The sequence below is a fragment of the Symphodus melops genome (genome assembly GCF_947650265.1).
Source record: "Symphodus melops genome assembly, chromosome: 21".
In the NCBI taxonomy this organism is placed as follows: domain Eukaryota; kingdom Metazoa; phylum Chordata; class Actinopteri; order Labriformes; family Labridae; genus Symphodus; species Symphodus melops.
Genome location: NC_136711.1, coordinates 14,597,305 through 14,620,756, shown reverse-complemented (window position 1 = coordinate 14,620,756; position 23,452 = coordinate 14,597,305). Strand labels below are relative to the sequence as shown.

The window sequence follows — 23,452 nt, the reverse complement described above, 5'->3', positions numbered from 1 at the left end:
TGACTTAAGAGAGGATGTCTGACCGTGTTTGAAGCACCTCGGGGTGAAAATGAACACACACTACACATTATGTAGAGCCTGCCAGTGGGTCAGGAAAACTGCATGACGCTCCTCCATCCTGGCCTGTGAGAACATTTACTTGGCATGTGGCTCTTTGTTTACATTACTTAGCCATTATGTAATCTTTGGTTAACAATTATGTGTACCCTGGGCCCAGGCATGCTCTACATTTTTTTCTCTTTCCCCTCCTCCTTCTCCTCTTTGCTACATAAGAGTTCCTCTAACAAAACCCCTTACAGCGCACTATTGATTCTGGAGCAGGCGCTTATGGAAAACCTCTCTCTCTCTCTCTCTCTCTTTTTTTTCCAGGGGAATCATTTTTCACGTTAGGCAAACAATAGAGCGCTGATCTGACACGCTACATAACATTATCACAAGTTAAAAAGTATTACAAGCTACATTAAAGGTTATCAATTCCGCCCGTGGGGGTTTGATTTAATGTTGCGTTCAACGTCAAATAGATGTCACACACGGGTTGTCAGCCCTAACTCAAAGTGACCTGCAGCTGCAAGTGGAAGGGTGGGTTGAGTTATTAAGCACATATGAGTGCTGAGGAGAGTGTGACCCCCCCACCCCCCCTCATTTTAAAAAAAAAACATATTCTCACACCTTAATGTCCTCTTTATCTCACCCTGTCGCTATCTGTCCTCTTCGCTTCTGTAGGCACATGGTCTCTCATTCAAACACTCGCCCTTCTTCTCCATCACTGAGACCCCCCCATCCCCGTCCCCCCCCCCCAAAAAAAACAAAAAACCCTCCATCTTTCTCCATTACCATCACACACAGAGAAATTTCTCTACACAAAGTAGCGGTGAGATGACAAAAGAGAGAAAAGAGAGAGAGGAGGCAGTATGCTGCACCACACTGATAATGCTCACTTAGGGGTCTCTAGCTGGATTTAACGGCAGGGCCAGTAATCTACTCCACTAGACAGCTAAAGAGCTTTTATGCTACCTAACAGAGCTGCTCATGCCTGTACTTGAGAGGAGAGAAGGGCACACGAGTGCATTCCTCTCCATAAAGAAAAAAGAGACATCGAAGGAGCTTTTTCACACTGCCTTTTTTTTTTTTTTTGCAGATAGAAAGTATGAATTTGTCAATATCTTTGAAGATGCATAAAGACGGATTTCCTGGGCTCTCTAGTTAAACACCTTGGTGACTTGAATGGCAGACATTTTTTTCCCATCTTCCATTCGGTTCCTTTTTGAATAATTATTCTGCATTTTATCACTTATATCAAGTTATTTTCATCTGTGTGCTGTGGGTTTTTGGTTTTTAATGTAACAGCTGCTCCGACCAATTTTCCCCACGTGTGATTAATATATTTATTGCTTGATTAAATAATTGATTGAATGAAAAGCGAGAAAAGATATGTTGATCAACTGAGCCATGCATTTGAAAAATCAAAAAAAAAAAAAAAAAAAAAATCAAAAAATCAAAAGGGAAACAAACTTGAAAACAATTAAACCAAATTAAAGAGTCAACTTATGGAAAATGTTGTTTTTCATTCTGGATATCAGCCTGACCAATCACATACATTTATATGCACTGACTCTCTTTACATCCCCCCTTGGTGTTGCTGCTATAACCCTCTCATCGTTCCCCTCTCTGTGCCAGCTGATACTGAGCCCCTGCCTGTGAATGCATCGTGTCCCTCAGCCACCAGCAGGTGTCTCCCTGGCCCTTCAAAGGCCTGGCTAGTGGCACAAAGAAGGCGGAGCGGTGTTGCTTTAAGCCCTTACAAGCTCTACAAATCCTCAGCTGCTGCTTCCTAACAGGGCCCACTCAGCCCGCCACTGCCTGCCTGACCTTGTGGTTATTGATGAGCAAGTCGACCTGCTCTCGCTCCCCCGCCCCCCCTTCCATTCACTCTCTCTCACCCTCTCCCTTTTTACTCTAAGAGTGAGTTAAAATGAAGCTGCCATTCACCATCCTTGCTTTTTTCTTCTTCAAACACACCTCGTAATGGAACTTGTGACCTACACGTACATGAAAAACTTTGTCGGTCATTTACATTCATTTGCCTCCCAAGATATGACAGGATAGAGCTGGGGAGTAATTTAATTTCCAGATATTCACTTGTTCTAATTAAACACTCGTCCTTTGTTATATCTTTAATGACTAACAAGAGCCAAATTAAAGATTAAACCGGTGATGCTGGGAAGATATGACAACAGATGCAATTATGAGCCCTTCCCCGCTATTTACATGCTTCTCTTCTATCTCGCAGATGTTATCGTTGATTATTTTCCCTGCGCCTTTACCTAATGTGAACTTATTCGCCTTGTTTCAGCTAGTTACCCGCGGAAATCTGAAAGGGGAAAAAAAACAAACTGTGTTGATACATGTGTTCCAGCTTAATTTACTAAATTACCAGGCAGCCATTACACAACAAGTTGAGCACTGTGGATTCCTTCATAACAAAAGACACATAAGAGGTGGGGAGGAGAGGAGGAATGGGACTTGCTTCATTTTCCTATTCAAGGGGGAGCAAAAATATATGTATTGAGTGGGAGCTGCAATAAAACGAAACGGGTGAAGAGATGCAGGCCGGGAACAAATATGAAAGGCAGTGGAGGATGGCGGCAAGGTGATGGAGCACCACCGGAGGATTGGATGAAATTATCTCTTTATAATCAGGGGGCTTCTGCATGGCTGCCTCCTCCATTGCCCACTGACAGATGAGGCCTACCACTTCAAATGGGCTTTTCACAGCCCTATCAGCCCACCTCAAGGGGTAAAACAATGTTTTTCTTCCCCTCTGTACCACCACTTTTAAAGCATTCTTTCTGCACGACACCCCGCCGGGAACAGGATTGCCTCCCATCGGGCTGGGTCCATGTTTGTCTCATTACGTGATCATGTTACATAAGTGTACCTTGAAAAGAGCTGCGGATTTAATTCGATGACAAATATGTGTCACTGGAAGATGCTTAACAACGCTGAATGGAGATGCTAAAGCAGAACATTATGTCAGTAAGTACGAGGAGATTGCTTTTTGAACTGTCACGATCGCACAGTTTGGAATCTAAACATCATTTCAGACGGCCCAAAAAACCCGACCCTGCATCTTCAAAGAGAGTTTTCTAGCTTGTTAATGTAACAGAGACAGCTCCGCAGGATGAAAACAGTCTGAGGGAAAGAGGAGTAGACAATGATTAGCTTTATCCCACCATCACAGCAGAACAAATGGATCACGAACCCTCGCAGCTTTACACAGTCCCTCAGCTGAGCCGTCAAGGCACAGGGAAGTGGTAAACAGATTTAATTTATTCATATAAATGGCTTGTGAACCAAAACAGTCAGGCTACTCTGGGGCCAGGCACAGTGCTGCTAAAAACATTTTTACAGCTTATTAAAACACGGATTTGTATTTGTAGCTTTGGCCACTAGTTATAAAATCATAGTGCTCACATAAGCAAATTATAGATTTATAAATTTTCAAGAGCAATTATTTCTTTCTGAATACTGATTCGGGCATCATGTTAATGAACATTTAAGGGTTTTAACACAGATCCTTCATGCATGTGGAATGAATACTTTATTTTTTGTACAGTTTGACTCTGAACAATGAAAAATCTTGACTGCAAACTGCTAACATCAACTACAGCTCTGCTAAAGTTATGTTGCCCATCAAATAGTGTCAAAAGACCCCTAATTCTTAACATTGTCAACTTGTGAACTTGCCACCCAGATTAGCTTCCAAGCTAGTTGTAATGTTATCTAAACGTTTTCTTCAACAGAGAGCTTTGAAAATATGTTGTCGTTTTTATCTGCACATAAAACGGTCTGTGGAGAGAGAGTCTATTACAATATGCTTACACATTTTTTCTTTTAAAGAGAATGGGGCTTTGAAAGAATCAGACGTACGCTTTAAGACAGGTGCAGCTTTTGAAAGAAAGTGGGACTTGGTCCGAGCATCACACACAAGTTTGGGTGCCAAACGACAGCAAACAGCACTGGCTAGCATCCTGACCACACACATGCAAAAAAGACACACACAGATCTTCTCACCTTCGCTTGAGTGCTGGACCGGCATCATGATACCATAACAACACCTTCAGTCACTCCTAATGTGCTTTACAACAACACTACAGGCAGGGTGTTACACCTCTGCAGAGCTGTGTGAAACACCCCCCCAACAGAAACACACACACACACACACACGCACAAATGGAAACACACACTCCTCACTAATCGAAAGCTCAAAGTACTGCTGACACTATTAAAACAGAACGAGTTGGCCTGAGCGGAGGGATCAGCATCACTCTGGCACCTGGTGGGGACACATTGTGATGCGCCGCTCAAGGTGATGGCGTCCCAGCGTGTAGTCTATTGTAGGTGAATTAGGCAATAAAGGACTAATCTGCGCCATCATTGACTAGAGCACGGTTTGCAGCACTTGCTTAAGGGCGATAAAAAATGAGGGAGGAGGAGAAGGAGGAAGCATCTCTTCACCCTCCTGATTTTAATGAGCTCTGATTCCGAGATACGTCTTGTTTTCTTCCGAGTATCGGCCGAGGCCAGCGTGAAAGCTCCCCTTTAATTATCTCAACATTGAAGAGATGCTGTTTCCTCGCACCACTGACGGGGGTTGGTGGGGGTGTAGTTTGGAGAGGGCAGCTCTAGGACTCCAGGTGTCTGCCTGGTTCTCTGCCTGGTAAGTGGCCAGGCAGGCAGCAAGGACAAAGCTGTGTTTGTTCGAAAAAAGCAAGAGAGGATGGAAATGTGTACGAATCAGTGCCGCTTCCATTGTTGCCTTTACTGAATGTGCCATAATCCTCGGCAGGCTCCATCCAGAGCTGGCACGGAGGATAATATGAGCTGCCTACTGCCTGTCCCACCTCCCCCACCTCCCCCTACCTCCATCACCCACCAAGTCCCCCCGCAACCCCCACCTCCACCACCATTTCTCTGCTGCTGCACACACATATGGACACACAGCCACTCGAGTGAACACACACACTCTCACATTTCCCCACATGGCTCCTTAACAGGCTTGGGAATGGATTTCTTTTATTTAATGTGGTTTGGTCTGCAGCTCCAGCGGCAACCAGGAGCGAGGGTGGGCTTGCAGTTGTGCCACTCACTCATACACACACACACACACACACACACACACACATATACACACATGCACTCAATCCAAGGAGCCCTGCTGTGTTGGTCGCTGTTCACTGATCTCTCCCTCTTCTGCTGTCTTTCTCTATCTTCCATTCTCCCTCTTACTACCTCCTCCCTCCCTCACTCTCTCTTTCTCTCTCACACAGACCTCCCCCCCCCGCCCTCTCACTTTTTTCTCCCCCCCCTTCATGACAGCTCACATAAGCAAGCCTCCTGGATTCCTGCGGGAGCCCCACGTTCAGCACACAGAGATTGTTCAGCCATCAGGCACATCTGCAGCGTGATTAGAAAAGCAAAGGGAGCATGGTGGTGGGGGGTGGGGGGGTGGTGGTGGTGGTGGTGGGGGGGGGGGGGGAGGGTGTAGGAGTGTAAGTTGAAGCCCCTACCACTGCTGCTGCTCCAAAAAGCCCTCCCCTCCCTTTTACTCTCAGCAGCAGAAGCGGAAGAAAACAGAGGGCCGGGGATCATAGAGGGGCCTAAGCAATATCTCCTCTCTAACCAAGTGTAACGTTTCACCAAGTCTCAGAGGCCTGAGATAAAAAAAAGAAAAAAAGGACAAAAGCAGATGGGGGCCGGTCTCTCTTCACCACACAAGCCCCTGTACCGATCCAACCTCAAAGTCGCTTGTCTGCCAAGCTAAGACAGGGGAGATGGTAGCAGAGCCATAACGCGGTGGATTGTCCTTCTCCTGTTTGCCCTCCAAACAGCTACTCTTTCAATTTCCTTCCATCGTTGACTATTAGCAGAGGACAGGGGAGAACGGGGGGTCAGTTCCCTTGGGGTACAAGAGGCCGCACAGATGAGCCACACGTCTGTGTGTCTTCTTGAAATGCAAAGCTAGCAGCGATACACAGCTAGCCTCATGCTATCTGCCTGTGGGGCTTTATCTGCCTCACCAAGCTTGTCTCTACACTCACACTGGAGCTAGATGGGGAAACAAACTTCAGAAGTTTGATTTACAAGGTGGCCATTTTTCTCGGCCAAAAATCTCTGCATGGGAAGCTCAAAAATGCTGGTGTAGCATTTTACTACTGTTTTCCAAGATTGTAATTCTTCTATGATAAGGGGACTTGGACTTTCTCATTTCAGCCTCTAGTTAAATGAACTACTGAAAAAGACAAAGAATCATGAAATACTAAGGGGAATATAGCCATATTTTACAGTAAAACAACTAAAAATAATTAGCTAATTTTAGACAAGAACTTATGCTTGTATTAAAGCACGTAATGTTCACTAATAGTACCATAACTAAATAGTAACTAGTAGTTCGTTCTTTGCTAACATTGACAGCTATCATTTGTTCAAAGCTACCATTAGACAACAGCTAAAGCTAGCATTCAAGCACTAATGTTAGTTAGCTAATATTACCTTGTGCAAGGAGTGTGATTTCCTTTTTACTTTCAATAGAAAACAGTTAAAGCTAACATTCAAGCACTTCCTGGATTACATTCAATAAGCTGACATTATAATATTTAAAAGTTATTTGCTCTAAGATAACATTAACATTGAGTGAATAAACCCTCCTCTGTTAAACTATAAACACGTTAGCTAACTGTTATATCTTGTGAGAGGATGAATGCTAATATGACCAGTTTACACTCATTATTTCCACTCTTCCTTGTCTTTTCAAGTATTGATGATTCTAAAATCAGAGAGTTGATGACAGTTGTCAGAAATATACACTTGGATATATATACTTGGAAAAAGAGCAGTGCAACGGGTTACAGTATTTAGGCTTCTCATAATGTCAGAGGGAAATGTTTGCTGCACTACAAACTGCCTTTTCATTGAGAGCACAGAGGAAAAGTCAAAAAGGCACATTTTTCTATTTAGGTGAATGAAATTGTTGCCTTGACACTACCTTAAAACGCGCATTTCCCCTATCCCCCCTCCATCCATTCTTTCTCCCCCTGCCAGTCGCCCGGTTTATTATGCATTCAGCTCATGTGTCCCTCCTACGAGTGGCTGTTCATTTTCCACATACCACGCTTAATCCGGCCAGCTAAAACTTTGAAATAGCAGGAGCTGCAGCAGACGCAGACGCTACCCGGGAGGAGCCATTATGAGGTCTAGGAGAGACAGAGAGGGGGAGAGAGAGAGAGACTGATAGTGGTGGTGGGAGGAGTGACAGGCGAGATATAAGATACATGGGAAGGAATTCAAAGAAGGCTGAAAGCCGAACACTAGGGTGTGCATGTTAGTGTGTTCACTGCCTGAAAGTATGGAAGGTGTGCAGCTGCCGGCCAGTGCCGATAAGTTAGGGAAGGTTGTGTGTGTTTGACGTGTGTGTGTGTGTGTGTGTGTGTGTGTTTGATGGGGTTACAGGCGTGGGCAGGGGGATGGAAGACCTCCTCGTCTCCATTGTGCAGGTGACCTTTAGCCTTTAGTGACTTTGAGTGAAGGGGAGGAGAGAGAGAGGCAGAGAGTGAGAGGGGGAGATTTTAAATAGTGCATGAGCTCAACCTGCCCAGACCCTGATGGACAGCAGCAACATGAGCTCTTTCTGTTTCACCCAAGAAGCCTGTGAAGACAGACCATCACACATCCAGACCTCAGGAGGTCCTTTCTTACATCTATATTTTGAAATTTCATGGGCAGGGTTGTTCCTTGCTCAAACGTATGACATCTGTCATTTAATATTTACCTGCAATTTTAGTAATATTGTCTTAAGGTCAAACAATATGTAAAACATATTTAAGTGAGATAATGTTTGAGGGTTTAGTGAAAGCAATATTAAGTATTTTTTAAATTATTTTCATGTTCTATACTTTTGGGTCCAAACCCCTTAAAAAAACAGACAAACAAAAAAACAACCTCATTTATACTCCACAGACCTGCATTACTGGACTTTTTAACTGGCTAATAAAGATATAGTTTTTTTTTTTAAATCAGCCAATTGTTTGATAACCTCGCCGAGCGGACTGATCCTGAGTTAACAGCCTGCTCGTATCTGCAACCATCGCTCCCTCTGGGGAGAAGCCTCTCATTCCACAAATGTGCTCAATTAAAAAGAGTAGAGTGCTTAGAGAGGGGCAGCGAGGGGGCCATTCCCTGCGCTTGTTTGATCTGGATTCTCTAATTGGTCAATGACAACACATTACCAGACAGGCAGACGCTTGATCCACAGAGAGGAGACCGGGCTCTTTTCCCTCCAATAATCCCCCTGTCATATAACACCCCCCCAATATCCGTGACCATGCTGTCTGTGTCTTGAGTGTGTCTACATGCAAGGGAGGAGTGGGGGTCTGCATGGCAGGAGAGGGGTCTGATTTAGAGGTTAGGTAACACCGGCTGCAGTAAATCTGTGTCAAAAAATCCCCCTCATGGAGCCGCACACACAAGCATGTGATGAATCCCATGAAACAGGCAGACACCCCCCCACCCCCTGCTTGACCTGTGCTTGCATTGCCCTAATTTGCCAGAGATTTGTTTTGATTGCCTTTTTGTAAATTAATCTGGAAGCTTATTGTCTCTTGTGAAGAATGCCAATATGTCTACAGTGATTTTTCAATGGAGCAGAGCCCTCAATCAAACAGAAAAGACATATTTTTAGCACACTTTTATCCCTCCTAGTGAGTTTTTTTATTCAATGCACATAATTCGTATTGCCAAAGAGCATGCAAGAAGTCGCAGTGATGCAGCTCACATGTTTGTAGAACAGTATGTCTCATTTTATATAATCTCACAGCTCGCTAAAAATAGCATCAAATGAATATTGAATGCTAGGACAGAGGAGGCGTTATGCAATTCAAGACTTATGCTGTCAAATGAAGCCAACAGACCCTTGCCTTTGTACGCACACACAAACATGTACAGAAAAACAGGCTGAAGAAAAAATTACTTCCACTGATGCTTAAGAAAGCAAGGAGTTGTTTATTTATAACTTTGTGTGGCATCCAAGGTATTTTTTTTTTAACAACAAGACAACACATCACCAAAAGGGCAAATCACTGGTAAAGTACAGGGATTCTTGGCCATTAGAATATGCCTGTAAATAATACATTTCTAAAGAAGGTTTCCAGTTTTTAATTCTTTTATAGGGCTGATGATTAATTCTAAATTGGCTGTTACTGATTATTAAAAGTAGGAAAGTAGTTTAAGTAACCTAAGAACATCCTGAAGGTTAAAGGACCTGTTTTAAAACAGGACGTTTTGGATCAAAAACACAAATTGGAGAAGTCAAAAAAGGTAAACGTGTGCTCCAAAGACGACCCGTTACTGATAACCATTGATAGCTTCTGATACCGATACTGGTTTAAACCTCTAACACTGATACCATTATAGGTCATAGCTCAGGCAATATTAGTATACTAATATTGGTATAGGCCTCTGATTCTGATGAGATACAGACCAGTATCAGCAAGTTAACAAACAACAAACTAGTTTGAAATAAATTATAAATAAATCACTGGCCATTTAGTTTATGTCTGTAAATACTTAGGATAAACCTCTAATACCAAGGGAACACTATTGCTACTAGAATACTAGAGGGAAACTAAGTATTGGCTATGCAGTGTAATTATTTAAATTAGTATGGTATCAGCACATCTGTATTATTTTTGCTTAACCTTAAAACTAGTCATTTGTTTCTGGTCAAAGAAATATACTTCTTTGTCATTACAGCACTAGTTCACCTTATTGTAGATGCATTGAGTAATACTTCTATCTTGTATGCTTCATGGGTGTTTTAGCTGAAGCCCATCTTCTCACTGTCGGCAAACAACAGAGCTCCACATCATCCATCAGGGAAGTTGAGGTAGCTTGACAGCAACATAAACAATGCTGCCTGCAGTAGCTTTTTCTAGAAGTGTACAGGACACACACACTTCTGCACTCACAAACACACGCAGAAGACAAACACAGACAGACAGACAGACAGACAGACAGACAGACAGACAGACAGGGGGGGAGGGAGGGGATGGTGTGAGAGGCAGAGACGCACCAAGGGAGAGAAACAGGGATGCACTGGATCAGAGGAGGAGGAGGAGGAGGAGGAGGAGGAGGAGGAGGAAACAACTGCTGCAAGAAGCGGTAAAAGCTGTGAAATTCTGTATCCTCCTGTATTCAGCTGCTATGAAAACTGCTGAACCATCAGCAATTACCAGCTGGCTGGATCATGAATCTCCCCTCTGCAGTGGTCTGCTCGATCTCTGCTGCAGAGGTGCGCTGCCCTGTAGTCACCTGAACTAACAAACACACGCACTCAAATCAAAAGAAAACAATGTGAAGTTGCCGCGTGATTGCCAACTTTTTATCAAGCCTCTGTGCAAATCAATCGGACACTTTGCATCTCCGTTTCCATGACTGAAAGATTAAACTGACAGCAGAGGGCTGATATGCAAATGTTTTGTTTTTACAGACGAGCAGGTGAGCGCGATCCATGCGCAGCAGACCTAACAGGCTGACACGCTGATGCAGGACAAAGACGAGGGCAGCACATAAGTCAGGACACGAGCAGAAAGTGCTGAACGTATAATTAGCTAATCCGGCAGAAAGCACAGCTAGGCAGTCACTTAATTAAAATGATTAATTAAGGGCAATGAAAAAACTTCTTCTTTCAAAACTGCTGTCTATAATTACAAGTGACTCCCTCTTCTCTGTGGCAGAGGGCTTCAATATGTGTGCGTGCAAGTGCGTTTGCATGTCAATGTGTTTTGTGTGTGTGCGCAGGTGATTGGTGTATCCAGACAAGAGAGCGAGAAGGGTGTGTGTGTGTGCGTGTGTGTGCGTGTGTGTGTGTGTGTGTGTGTGTGTGTGTGTGTGTGTGTGTGTGTGTGTGTGTGTGTGTGTGTGTGTGTGTGTGTGTGTGTGCCTGTGTGAGAAGTCAGTTTCTGCTGCTCATTCAGCGTTAGCATCCTCAGCTAATGAGATTAGTCAATAATGGATTGAAAGCCAGTTGCCTCCCCTTCCTGACACAATGGCCGGAGAGGCTGCCCTGTCAGCGACACATCCTCCACCGGTCGATACGCACACCCACACAAAAACACAACTTAGAAACACATCCAAACAACAGGGGCCACCTTCTTAACATACAAATTGTGTTATAATATCGAGCGGTGGCTGTTTGAGACAGCTCTTCGTGCCTTCAAGGGCCGCAGACAATTTCTCTGGGATTTAAATTCAGATTGGAAATATATCGAGTTTTGATCTAAGGAAAAATGGATACTAGAAGACGTCATGTTGGGCCCCTTGAAATCCTTAGATCTCTTTCATCGCATGAACGTCGAGAAAAAGAGTCCCGCTCGATCCACCACTGCAGAGCGTTTTAGCCCAGGAAGGACAAACAAGCATTGAGAGTCGAGAACTCTTCTCTTCTCAGATAAACAGAGACATGAAACAGGCTTTAAGGCCGACTACAGCACAAATAGACTCCTTTTGTAATGCGGGAACAACCTGCTAGTGTGGGTAAAATAAACCTTGCACAAACAAGACACAGCAAGCTGCCGCCAGCGTGTAGAACCTTGATGCATTTATAATAGCAAGGCTTACACAAAAAACAGCTTGAAAGTGCCAACAAGCGCACACAAGAAAATCAATTTGTTGCTTGTATCCATGTTTGCAACAAGAAATCTAATGTTGTGTCTATTCACTTGTGTGCTCTGAGTTACACCAAGCAGTCTTTGAGTATCGGCACCGTATTTCAAAGTGTAGATAAATTAGACGGTTTAATACCTCCCATGTGATTTTACCATTTGATTTGCCCATGAAAACAATAATTCAGATCACAGTATGAGAACGAGTTGACTAAATCACTTATTATTTCTTACCCTCCATTCACACGTTCAGCTTCACAAGCAGCAGAAAAGTAGTTTTGTTTTAATTAATCTTAATCGTCCTCACTTTCATCCATCAAGACGGGTTGCTTTCTGATTGGTCGAGTTTTTTTGACATGACCAGTAAAATTCAAAAGGAAGTGGATTTGGCCTCACTCAAGTGACACACGTGCCTAAAACCTTTAGTCATCCAAATATCCTTCAGCTGGGAACACACTGGTAGCAAAGAGTCAAAAAGAAAAAAAAGTCCCATCTTTTGACTGAACCTTTTAGCAGGTGAAGCAGGAGTAAAAGGGCATAGACAGCTAATAACTGACAATCCACTTCCTACACACACATGCACACAGAGGATCCTACGGGTATGAACAAGTGAGGGGCTGCCCATTGAAGAGCGGTTGGGGGTTCAGTGCCTTGCTCAAGGGCACCTCTGCAGTACTCAGGAAGTGAATGGGCACCTCTCCAGGTATGAGACCTTTTCCAGATATGGTTGGCAGCTGGACTTCAACCGCCAACCTTCCGGGCGGTTCCTTACCCAAGGTCCTACATACTGAGATACGGTCGCCCCCAGGCTGTGAATTACAGAACATGTTCCAGCCGTTATCTGTTGTTAGTCTAATATACTAAAAGCTACAATCAGACAACTCAATTCTAGAATATAACTAATTTACAACAAAGCTTTATATTCTTTGATGGACAACATAAATTATGGGAAGCATGATTATCAACTTATATGGGACAGTGTTTATCCTTAAGATAGACCGCATTCTGTCTGTACAGGTACAAAAGATCCTTTCTCCCACTAACATTCACATTGGCCTGTGTGGAGAGGAGCTGTATTGGTGTTCCTATCAAGCAGTCCCCCCCTGCCCCCCCCTGACCGGGGTCAGCCCCCTGCTACCATAAGGTCAACCCACTGGTAATTTGTTTTACCGCCGCCCCATCAGCGACCAAACACAGGGCGTCGTATCAGGTAAACCAATTATTATCTGACATGAATCGTGGAGCACAAAGGTCCCACACGACCACTTCCTCTATTATTAGTAATGTGTCTCCTTTTTGTCAGTGAAAAAAAGGCAACCCTGTCCCTTATTTTCCAGCCTGCTTATCAGCTGCCAAGTGACTCATTTACCTGCGATGGGGCAATTTAGTGCGGGATTTAAAGGTAATTTAACCTACATTCAGACAAGAAAATGAATTAAGCGCCGCTGATTCCTCCTCTCACACATTTCGCCTCCCTCTTCCTGTCTCTGAAGCATAAACAGCAGTCAAAACGGAGAGCTTTCTCCTGCTTAGTATTCAGCTGTAATTCTCCTGGGTGGACACCATGCTGTGTAGACAATCTGCATTTTGATTGGTGTGCACTGGAAGCTTCCGCACGGATCTATAAAAAGCAGATGCACTGGAAAACAACAAAGAGTGGCCGTTCAGATTTCCATTTCTGAGAATATGAAGTCGACTTGTATGTAGAATAGAGAACACCTCTGTAAGATTTATCCTGTTTTCTTAATAGAGCCAGTCTTGACATGAAGATATGATGTGAAAGTGATCATTTGTTGCCCTGCGACTGTGTTGGCCAACATGAAAATGCCAGCGATACATAACCCTCTTAGAGAGCCATTTGTACAATCTCACCATTAGGAGCCACTTTGTTCCTGTAGCCCCTCTGGCCTCAAACCAGGCTTCAGCCCTCCGATGGCTGTAACCATGGCAACTGCCTTCATTCAACACTTGCAAATAATGAAGACAATGTGTTTTCCATTTATATGAGCCCCCTTTTTTTTAGCACAAGAAGATATGGAGAGTCCATCCTGAGTGTTTTCATTAAGGGGGGCTTAATAACATGATGCCTTTTTCTGGATGCACTGATCGAGCTGCTTCACAGGCTAAATTGGTCTGGTGGGACACGAGTCAATACCAGTGCTCAAGATACAAAATTATGTTCAACAACTAAACTTGGTAGAGTTGTTTTTTCTTTCACGTCTCGGTGGACTAGAGTGTTGTACGGAGAAACATTAAAAAAAAAAAAAAAAAAACTTGGAGAAGTGCCTCAGGTGGCCAATTAAGTATCTTGATCACACAACGCAAAAGGAAAAAACACGAGGAAGGCAGGCAATGAGAAGAGCAAATCTAGACTTTTGAAGGCATCTCAGCTTATTGATTTTAGGTGACTTATAGCAGTTTGACTTTGATGGTGTAAGCATTAAACAACAGAATTCATGACGGAGAATTTGGGAATTGAGTGCATGTTTTGAAAGAACCCCCCCGATTACTTAAGCATGTGAAAACAGTCTTGTAGAGGATAGAATGGAAAGAATTAGAGGAGCAGGAGTCTCCTTTCCACTGTTTATAGGGAACACTCCCGGTAAGCATAGCCAGCTATTCCGGGGCCAAAATTAATTTGAGAGTTTTACAAATCACTCGACGAGAAACATGGCGGTGTTCGCCACATCCACTCCTTCTCTGTCGCAGCCCTGTAAACATTCCTTTGATTTGCCGAGTTGTTCACTCACAAGGAAAACACACGACACACGGGGCAGATAGTTACTCTAATTCCTTGATGACAAGAGTTTATCTTGCAGACAGGCGTGCATTTCAGAGTGCAGCTTGTTGCCTTGTGTTGTGTCTGTGTTAACACAAAACCCTGTAAAGACTATCGACTGGAGGAAATGCCTTCAATAGAACTCATGTGATTTCTATTCTTGCTGTAGCTGAGCTCTGTGCACCTTCAAACCTGACAACAGAGCAGCACAGCAACCTTTATGAAAGATATATATAAAAATAAAAAAAACACACCACAATCCCACTTAAGAACTGGTTTGGTGCTGCAACAAACAATGTGGTGAGCTCTGATGCTTGTGTGTGTGTGTGTGTGTGTGTGTGTGTGTGTGTGTGTGTGTGTGTGTGTTTTGGGGGTAGAGGGGTGGAGGCAATGTGATTGATATACAAGAGATAAAACCCAGTTTGAATCCTGAATCCGACTCCAATCACACTCTCTCTTTGACGCATTCACCACACGCTATCTCTGCCACACACGTCTCAGCGCTGCTGATAAGCACAGCTGAACCAGTCATATCTACCATCCTGGAAGAGCATTCCTTGAATAAACTACGTGAAAAATAAAAAATAAAAATAAAAAGAGAGAGGTTGCTGAGGTGCTTTTAGGATTCCAGGAGTGACACAAGTGGACTGACAGCTTGACAGGATTGATAAAAAAAATCCACAACTTTAAGATATTTTCAACCCATCAAAGTCCTCTTCAGCTTCTTCAATTGTTGAACAATTTCCAATACAATTAAATCAGATAACATTTCAGTTTTTCTCTGCTTTACGAATGTAAATAGAAGATCTTTGAAGAGTAAGGTTCTTACAGTATTGAAATTGTATTAGCTCAATATTAATCGATTAATCCAAATACGATCAGTACTACTGGCAAAGTCAGGAAAATTGTATCAGTGAAGTTGCGAGACGATTTTCTCTGAAACAATGAGTTACAAAGTCAAAACGTATATAAAAAAATGTATACAATTGTAAATAGAAGACCTTTAGACACAAGAACAATTGAAAGATAATTTTCAAAGTTCCTGGAGCTTAGGAACAGATTTTTTTATTTCCTCATAACACATTTTTCTTTTTAAGAATCGATAAGATCCATCACCACAAATTCGTAGAGTAGTAGTGTGAGATTGGTGAATTGATCAGTAGCTCCTGGCTCCAAAGGGCCATTCTTTTCTAGCCAGTATCATTTTAAATAGAAGATCTTTGGGGGGGATAAAAGAGTCATTTGAAGAGATCATCCCAGGCTCGCTCTTGAAACTTAAATCCATTTTTCACAATTTAAAAAAAACAAAAAAAACAAAAAACATTCATAGACAGAATATGAAGCAGAGTGGAATTTTCTGGCACAACTTTACCGACCATCAAGGTGCTTGGAGAGTGAAAGACTTTAGGGAGTCAAAAAGCTCCAGCAACACTTGTCGTATTGACCGACTTTACTAAAAAAAGACAGAATACGAGTCAACAAATTCCAAAAGATTGGCACGGGATTCAGAGCAAATGTGAAATACAGTGAAATATAGTCCAGAAAAATTACATTGGTAGTGTCATAAAATGATTTGTCAAATTTACTGATTAGTGCCTGAGACAGAAGTGATCAAAGATAGCATCTTAAAAGGACAGCCAATGCTGGTTTATCTGTTTTTTAAAACTGCATGTGCGATCTTTGGACCAAAACATTTCATCCGAAGATGTTACATCTAGGGTTATGTACCATCTCTTAACATTTAATAAGTTGTAGGGACCAACACATTGTTTATTAATTGATCAGTTCCTAATAGGAAAAGTATCAATAATGGATTCATAGATGCTTTTTTTTCTACTTCTTTAAAGTTAATTGGAAGTTCTTTGGTCAAAGAGAAGAATTTGAAGAAGTCAATACTATGCTATAGAAACATGTAGCCACTCTTCAATGACTATTAACATTTATAAGCTTCATATAAATCAGTCTCTTCAAACTGATTGATAAGTTTTAATAAGTGTTCCTTCACTCTTTTGTCTACATGTAGAGAAACCTCTTTCAGCATGTGGCTGCATGCTAACGCCCGGTTTTTGAAGCAGCCTTACTGTACAGGTTTTATTGGAAAGCTTATATGAATGGTGTACTTCAGCTCAACACGTAGCATATCTTTTTTAATGAGTTAAGCCCTTTTTGATCGAGGGAGATTGCTGGCATGAATGATGATGCATTTCAGCTCAACAGGGTATTTGAGGAGTCTATTTGAGTGTGCTCTTTCATCTTTTAAAGTGATCACAAATAATGATATTAAAAAGGCTTTTAGCCATTTGCTGTCTCAAGGTAATGGAGGGAATGTAAGCAGTCCTCATGAGAAATGCACGCTTAATCACAGTCTGTATTTTTAACTCCCTGAAGGGATGTAAGTCAGACATTTATCAATTTGTTGTGATGCTCTGACTGCATCTTTACTTGCTTACATTCAACACGGAGTCTTGTGTAATGCCTCTTATTGGCTCACTGCGACACAGAACAACAAACACTTTACCGCACTAAAAGCACAAACACTCTTAATGCACTTCAGTGTGACATGAGAGGGCACTCCGTCGTTAAAGGTTAAGGCCAAAACATAACAAAAATGAAGACTGCAGGAGAATTTTGATGATCATTGGACCTACCTCTGCACACAAACACGCTCACTCAGACACACACACACACACGCCTATTCCCAGACCTCCGCCAGAGAGGGATGGAGGCTGCGGCGAGCCTTTAAAGGACCACCAGGTGTGACCTATTCATTATTTACCAACAGAGGCAGGCGAGCAGCGTCTGCGTGCTGTGCACAGGCCTTCCTTTGTAGGAGAGACATGTTGGGATCAGATGAGAGAGGGCACCTTTGTGGAGAGACATCTTTGTTCACACCCTGCCTGTCTGTCGCCTCTTTGCTGCTCCACACTGGGATAAACACACAGAATGCATCCATGTTTTTACAGTATTTAAAAGATGATAGTCCATCGCCAAAGCAGGATACAACGATAAAAAAAAAAAAGTCAACTGGGATAAGACCACACAATGTTTCCATGTCAGAATGACTGTATCCGTTTGTGGCTTCTCACAGACATGTCACACTACACTGGATCAAAGACAACATGAAAAAAGAAAAACGTCTGTACTTGTGTAGTTGTCAACATGAGTACAAACAGCAAAGAAACATGGCAGCCTGATGTGTACGTTTGCTTGTCTCACATAAAAACTCAGTGTAGGGAAAACAAAAAAACAGGCCTTACATCCTGAATGTTATTTCTCATTCTGGCTCAGATCATTCAGGTTGTTATTGTTTGTTTTGACCCCACTTGACTGCAGTTTTCAGAGAGTGAAGAGAGGGAACCAAAACATGAACGCAGCGGGGTCTCAAAACCAAAAACAATGAGCTGAAAGACGCTAATGTTGTCGTGGTACGGTTGTGCAATATCTGTTGCCAATTATCAGTAGCCCTCCTTCGAGCGCCACTGCAGTGCCGTAACTAAGTGTGTTTATTGTATGTATTCACACTGACCACCAGAGTTGCGTAATATTGGTGTCCCATTGCGTAATTACATTGCGGAAGCACTAGAGGCACTACATCGAAAAGAACAGCACAAGCTTGACATACAAACACTTTAAATACTTCTGATGCTGGCTGAGTGTGGGAAATAACTTTGCACTGCTGTTGTGCCTCTGTGATTGTGCTTGTTGAAGAACGGGCCGTTACTGTATTACCCTGTCTGTCAATGTAAAAGGGGAAAGTGTTTTTAGTAGTAGCGGCAATTCTCATAGCATTCGTTTTAGTAAAGGATCTTAAAGGATAAAAGAAAAAAAGAGCTTGCGGTTTCTCGGCATATGAAATGACTGCACATGCAAATATCCTCATACGCTGTTAGCATGATCTACTTAGTGTGCCTCTCTGACTTTCTACTGCAAGTACAGAAATTGGTGCAGCTCACGCCAACAGGGGAGGAGTAGGTTCAGCTACATTGAGCTTGACCCGCCCCCCCGCCGCCGCCGCCGCCGCCGCCTGAGAGATAGAGAGAATTCCAACAGAATGAGGATATGTAATGTTGATAGATGGAAAATCAGCATGATGTCAATAAGAATAGTATCAGGGACCACTTAGTTGAACTCTGCAGCACAATGCAAAAGATAAAAGCCCTTAAGTGGAGCTATTTTAATGGCCGAGGCCACCTTCCTATGAATGATCTATTTTATCGGGTGTACTCCTATTCTCTTGCATTTTCTTTTATCTCCCATATAACCACAACACTAGTGGAGATAAATTATCCTTGCATGGACAACTTGGCACAGGTTCACACACACTGAGGGTCATTAAGGCAGCTGACAAAAGCTTTTTTTTCTTCTCTTTAATGAATATGTGTATGAGAGCTCAGCCTCTTCACTGTGTGTATATTTTGTGCGTGTGAGGGAGCGCGGTTTCATTTCTTCTTGTTACACCCTAATGACTTTATTGTTTCATTCTTATCCAGCCTCCAGAAGGTATTACCATATAAACACCTGTGTTATCAAAGCACCGCAAACAATTTCCTGGATAATTTAACAAAGATGCGAGCGTTGATTCCGTATGAGCTGCTGTGACTCATGAATGTGTGTGTGTGTGTGTAGATTCTGAGGTATCTATTTTCTTCTGTGTGTCTCTGCTTGTGTGCGCATATTTTGAGATGTCTATTTTCTGTGTGGGTGTTAAGAGTCCGGGAGCACTTTTTTTTTTTTTTTGATATCCATTTCAAGGATAGATTTAGAGTTTTAACCTAGCGTAACCTGTCTAAAGCTAGCCACTTTGCAGCTCTGATTATAAAAGAGAGTATGTCTGAGTTACCTTCAATGGAGGCTGTTTGGGTGAATAGAGGACAGAGCGAATGTACTGCACTACCATCATGCTTCATGCAATCTGTATCAAACCCCGGGTGAGGCAAACAAAAAGGGAACACTTGCATAACGAAGGAGCCTGATGTTACCCTGCAGAATTGGACCTCTCTACTCTTTTCCCTCTCCTCTCTCTCTTTGACTCTCTCTCTCTCTCTCTCTCTCTTTGACTGTCTCTCTCTTTGACTCTCTCTCTCTCTCTCTCTCTCTCTCTCTCTCTCTCTCTCTTTGACTCTCTCTCTGTCTGTTTCCCTCCCTCTTAGTCACAGGGACTGAATTGTTCTGCCGAGGCTTGGCAGAGGCCACGGATGGGAAAAGTGCAGGGGAGGCAGCAAACACTTCCTGCCTCCCTGAATCAGAGAGTTAACCTTCGGCGAGGGCACAATGGCTTCTCGTTAGCGAAACCACCCCACATGCAGGCAGCTTGTCACCAGCCGTGTTCCTGTCCAATGACCCCTTTTTGTGCTACTCTGTCCTCCCTTGGACTTCATGTCCACATTAACAGAATTCTTTTCAAAAGAAGCTTTAATCCGTATTTCAGTATCATTCACCGAGCAACTAAGAATATTAAATTGTACATATGAGATCTGGTATAATGAGAAGTGGTTCGTAAGTTCCATTTTCATTTGTAAAATAAAGTATGTTTCCAATTTGCATTAGTAATAAATGTGTTTCAAATGTGCAGATAGTTCCAAAAATATTTCTTTTCTGATGTCTACAAGCAGTGGCGTTTCTAGACTGTTTCATTCTTTTTTATAAGCAACAATTCCTTTTAGATTTTCAGGATTTTGGACAAAAAAGGAAACACACCAGAACAAAAACCCTGTACAACTGTTGCTGCTTATTTCTGACATTTTAAAAATCAAGTAATTCATCCAATAATTGATGGTCTGTATTTTAAAAAAGAATAGTCACTGATTACCTTTAATACGTGATGCAATAAAAAACAGCTAGTCACGATAGTGAGTCAGAGTCACACAAGGACATTTACAACTTTACAGTGCATCCCCACTCCAACAACAAGTATTGTGGTAACATTCAACTACATAAAATTGGTTCAACCAGGCCAGTGCATTGACATGGCCATGTCATGTCAGTGACTTTGTTGGAGATTAGAGTGAACTACATAGGAGCTAAAAAAGACCTAACTAAGACAACAAAGCTTTATGAATGCGTCACTGAAGTCAAGGGAAAAGATGCAATACAGTGGAAGTGGATGGTTTCTGCATGTTTTTTCCTCTCATTTTCATCGACATAAAAACAAGCATGAACAGGGCTAGCCTAGGAGAAAATAAAGCATTGATTTTGCTGACTGCCCTCTCTGCTGCAGAGCACCGCGATCAATAGGCTCAAGTAATACTCTGCACAAGTTTAATGCTTGAGCTGTACTGAGGCAGACAAGTGCTTTGTCTGGAAATTATTCCAGGGTTTCTGTTGCAGCGGCAAAAACATTTGAAAGCAAGACAAAAGCAACTCAATATGCTCAAAGAATCAGAGCCACAGTTGAGGATGGACGAAGCATTCGGGTTGCTGGATGAATCAGAACAAGATGATCAAGGCGATCTCAATGTTTGTCTAAATCAGTGCAGGTAGTTACACGTGTTAGCCTCTTTGTAGATTCATCGGTGAGGAAAAGCAAGAGAGACAGGAGGGGGGGGGGGGAAGGGTCATATTGATGACCAGCAGCTGACCAGAGGAACGACCTCCAGCTTAGGTCGTTCCTGTGACACAAAGGCACTACCAAGGCCAAAGAAACAAACACCACAACCATCCTCCACAAACCAAACTAAGTGAAGATAATGATCATAAGTACTCAATAAAACCTCTACACGCTGGAGCCTGTGCAGGTGATCTGGTGTTTTTCTGAAACTGTGAAAGCCTGACAGAAGAAATCCACGAATCGGGGATAATGAGCCTTCGACTTGAAACGAGGGGGAATCTCAGGATCAGAAAAGAGAGAAAAAAAATGTCTCTCTCCCAAACAAAACTTTCATTTCCTGTCTGCTCACTTTCCTTTCAAGGTACCTCCAGAATGAACGAGAAAGACTCCAGCATCACCTGTAAAACATTAAAATCCATTGACCCAGAGATCGAACACTCATTAAGCGTTTTAAAGTGGAGAATTCTCTGAGATCCCCCTCTCTCTCAGATGTTTCCCTTCGTGTCGACCAAATGGCATATCAAGTTCAGGAAATTAGCCAGTTCCTGTTGGGGAAGAGAAAGAGAGAGCTGAGAGAGGCCAGCGTCCATGCTGCATGGATTGTTACTACACGGCTTCTCAGGACTCGGTTATATCCTGAAACAAAATCCCACCTACGCTTGCGTGTTTGCACGAGAGACGGCATCATTACAGCACAAGAAAAAATTGACATTTTGCTATTTGAACTTCTTGCTCAAAAACATTAATTGGTTTAACACAGAACTTTAATCCAGAACGTTAAAACTGAGACAGAACTTTGGCTAGACAGCACAACCTCTTCAAAAAAACGTACAGATTCCACCAGGTTACATCTGTTCAAATAATATGGCCATTAGGTCATTTAATATCCTCTGGATAAATTGCTGCAGACCCACGAGACACGAATAATGTCCACACATCAGGAACCATCAAAGCTCTGTCCTAGTCATGATGAAGACTCTGCCAGGCTTTAAGCAAGCAACATTTCTCCAGGGAAATAGAGAAAGACCAAATAATCAAAGACTCTCTGCCACTTCCTGCCCTTTATCAATATCAAGGATCTCAACAAGTCAGGCTCTAAACTGTGGAGAGGTTAAGACTGCTTTTCTCACCTTAGCAAAGCAAACACAAGTGAGATTACACTGCGGATGACCCAAAGGGTGTTCACATGAGTGACAGCACCACCAATTGTCTAAGCCAAAAGACTGGGGTTTGGCATGTCGCACAACTGTGACCCCTGTGGCGGTCGGAAATCGAGACACGAAACACACAGTGTGGTTGTAGGTTGAAACCCTAACCCTGCTGTTTCCACTGGACTCTAAAAACAGACAACTGGTCCTGAAGCATGTGCTGCTAAAAGTGTTGACATGCATTAATAATCTAAAAAGCTACATTGACACAAAAAGCAAGTTAGTGTAAAAACAATTTTGGTTGTTCACTGAATTTTCCGTGGAAAATCTTCTCAAAGTTGGAAGTCAGGGGGATGTGGGGAGAAAATGAGAAATGAGCCGACTGGGCTCCAGAGCAGTTTGAATCTGCACAGTGTCAACTCAAAGGTCTATTGACCGGCAGGCATCGAGGAAGACCCTTGCCTGCTGCAACTGAAATTAAGTTAGGAGTACTCATTCGTCTGTTTTGCAGCGAGAGTAAGGGAGGGGGAGGTTAAAAAAAAAAAAAAAAAGCTGCAGCTAAAGAGACCAGATTGAGCAGGAAGGCTGTAAAGGGGAAGGAGTTCATGCAGACCAACATCTGTGATATTTCTTCACTTCATACTCATTCCCCCCATCCCCCTGCTTTGGGTGTGCCAAATGCTAAGGTGGGGCCTACAAAAACAGAAAAAGAGTGAGGGTCATTTTTGGCCAACACAAGTGTTGTGCAGGCAGCTCCCACCAATTGCTGTGTGTGTCCCCCTCAAATAGAGATTTAGATATCTTAACTTTCCTTGGAGTATCAAAAATGTTTGAAAAACACACTGAAACCAGAAATGTAAGGTTTGTTTGTCAAACACAGAAGTGAAGGGGTGCAAATAATGATTCACAATGCTTCCTTATTAACCTTTATTTAAGAACGCTAGGCTGTTCTTGATGTCTTCAAAAAATGGCTAATAAGAGGAGCAAAATGGCTAACTAGCATAGCATGCCAGTAGCAGGTAAGATCCTTACGGCAGTTTATTTTCCCCAGCCTCCTCCCAGGTATGAAGCACAACCGCAAGCTGCCTCAGCTTGCTTCAACGGATACTTACACTTTGTTGGGCTTCCCCCACTTCACCTCAGATTCAAACACAAACACAAAGCATCCCTGTGCCTTTATCGAATCACTTGCTAATGGGTGTTTTCATACAGTGGGGGTAACACGAGGTGGAGGCTTTGCTAATAGGTAGCTAGCAGGGTG

General features: G+C 42.8%; 1 protein-coding gene across 4 annotated transcripts in view; it reads right to left on the bottom strand.

Annotated features, from left to right (window-relative positions):
- LOC306817232 (zinc finger MIZ domain-containing protein 1-like) overlaps positions 1–23,452 on the bottom strand; it is a 110,611-nt gene that overhangs the window by 40,310 nt on the left and 46,849 nt on the right. The gene's annotated exons all lie outside the window — the stretch shown is intronic.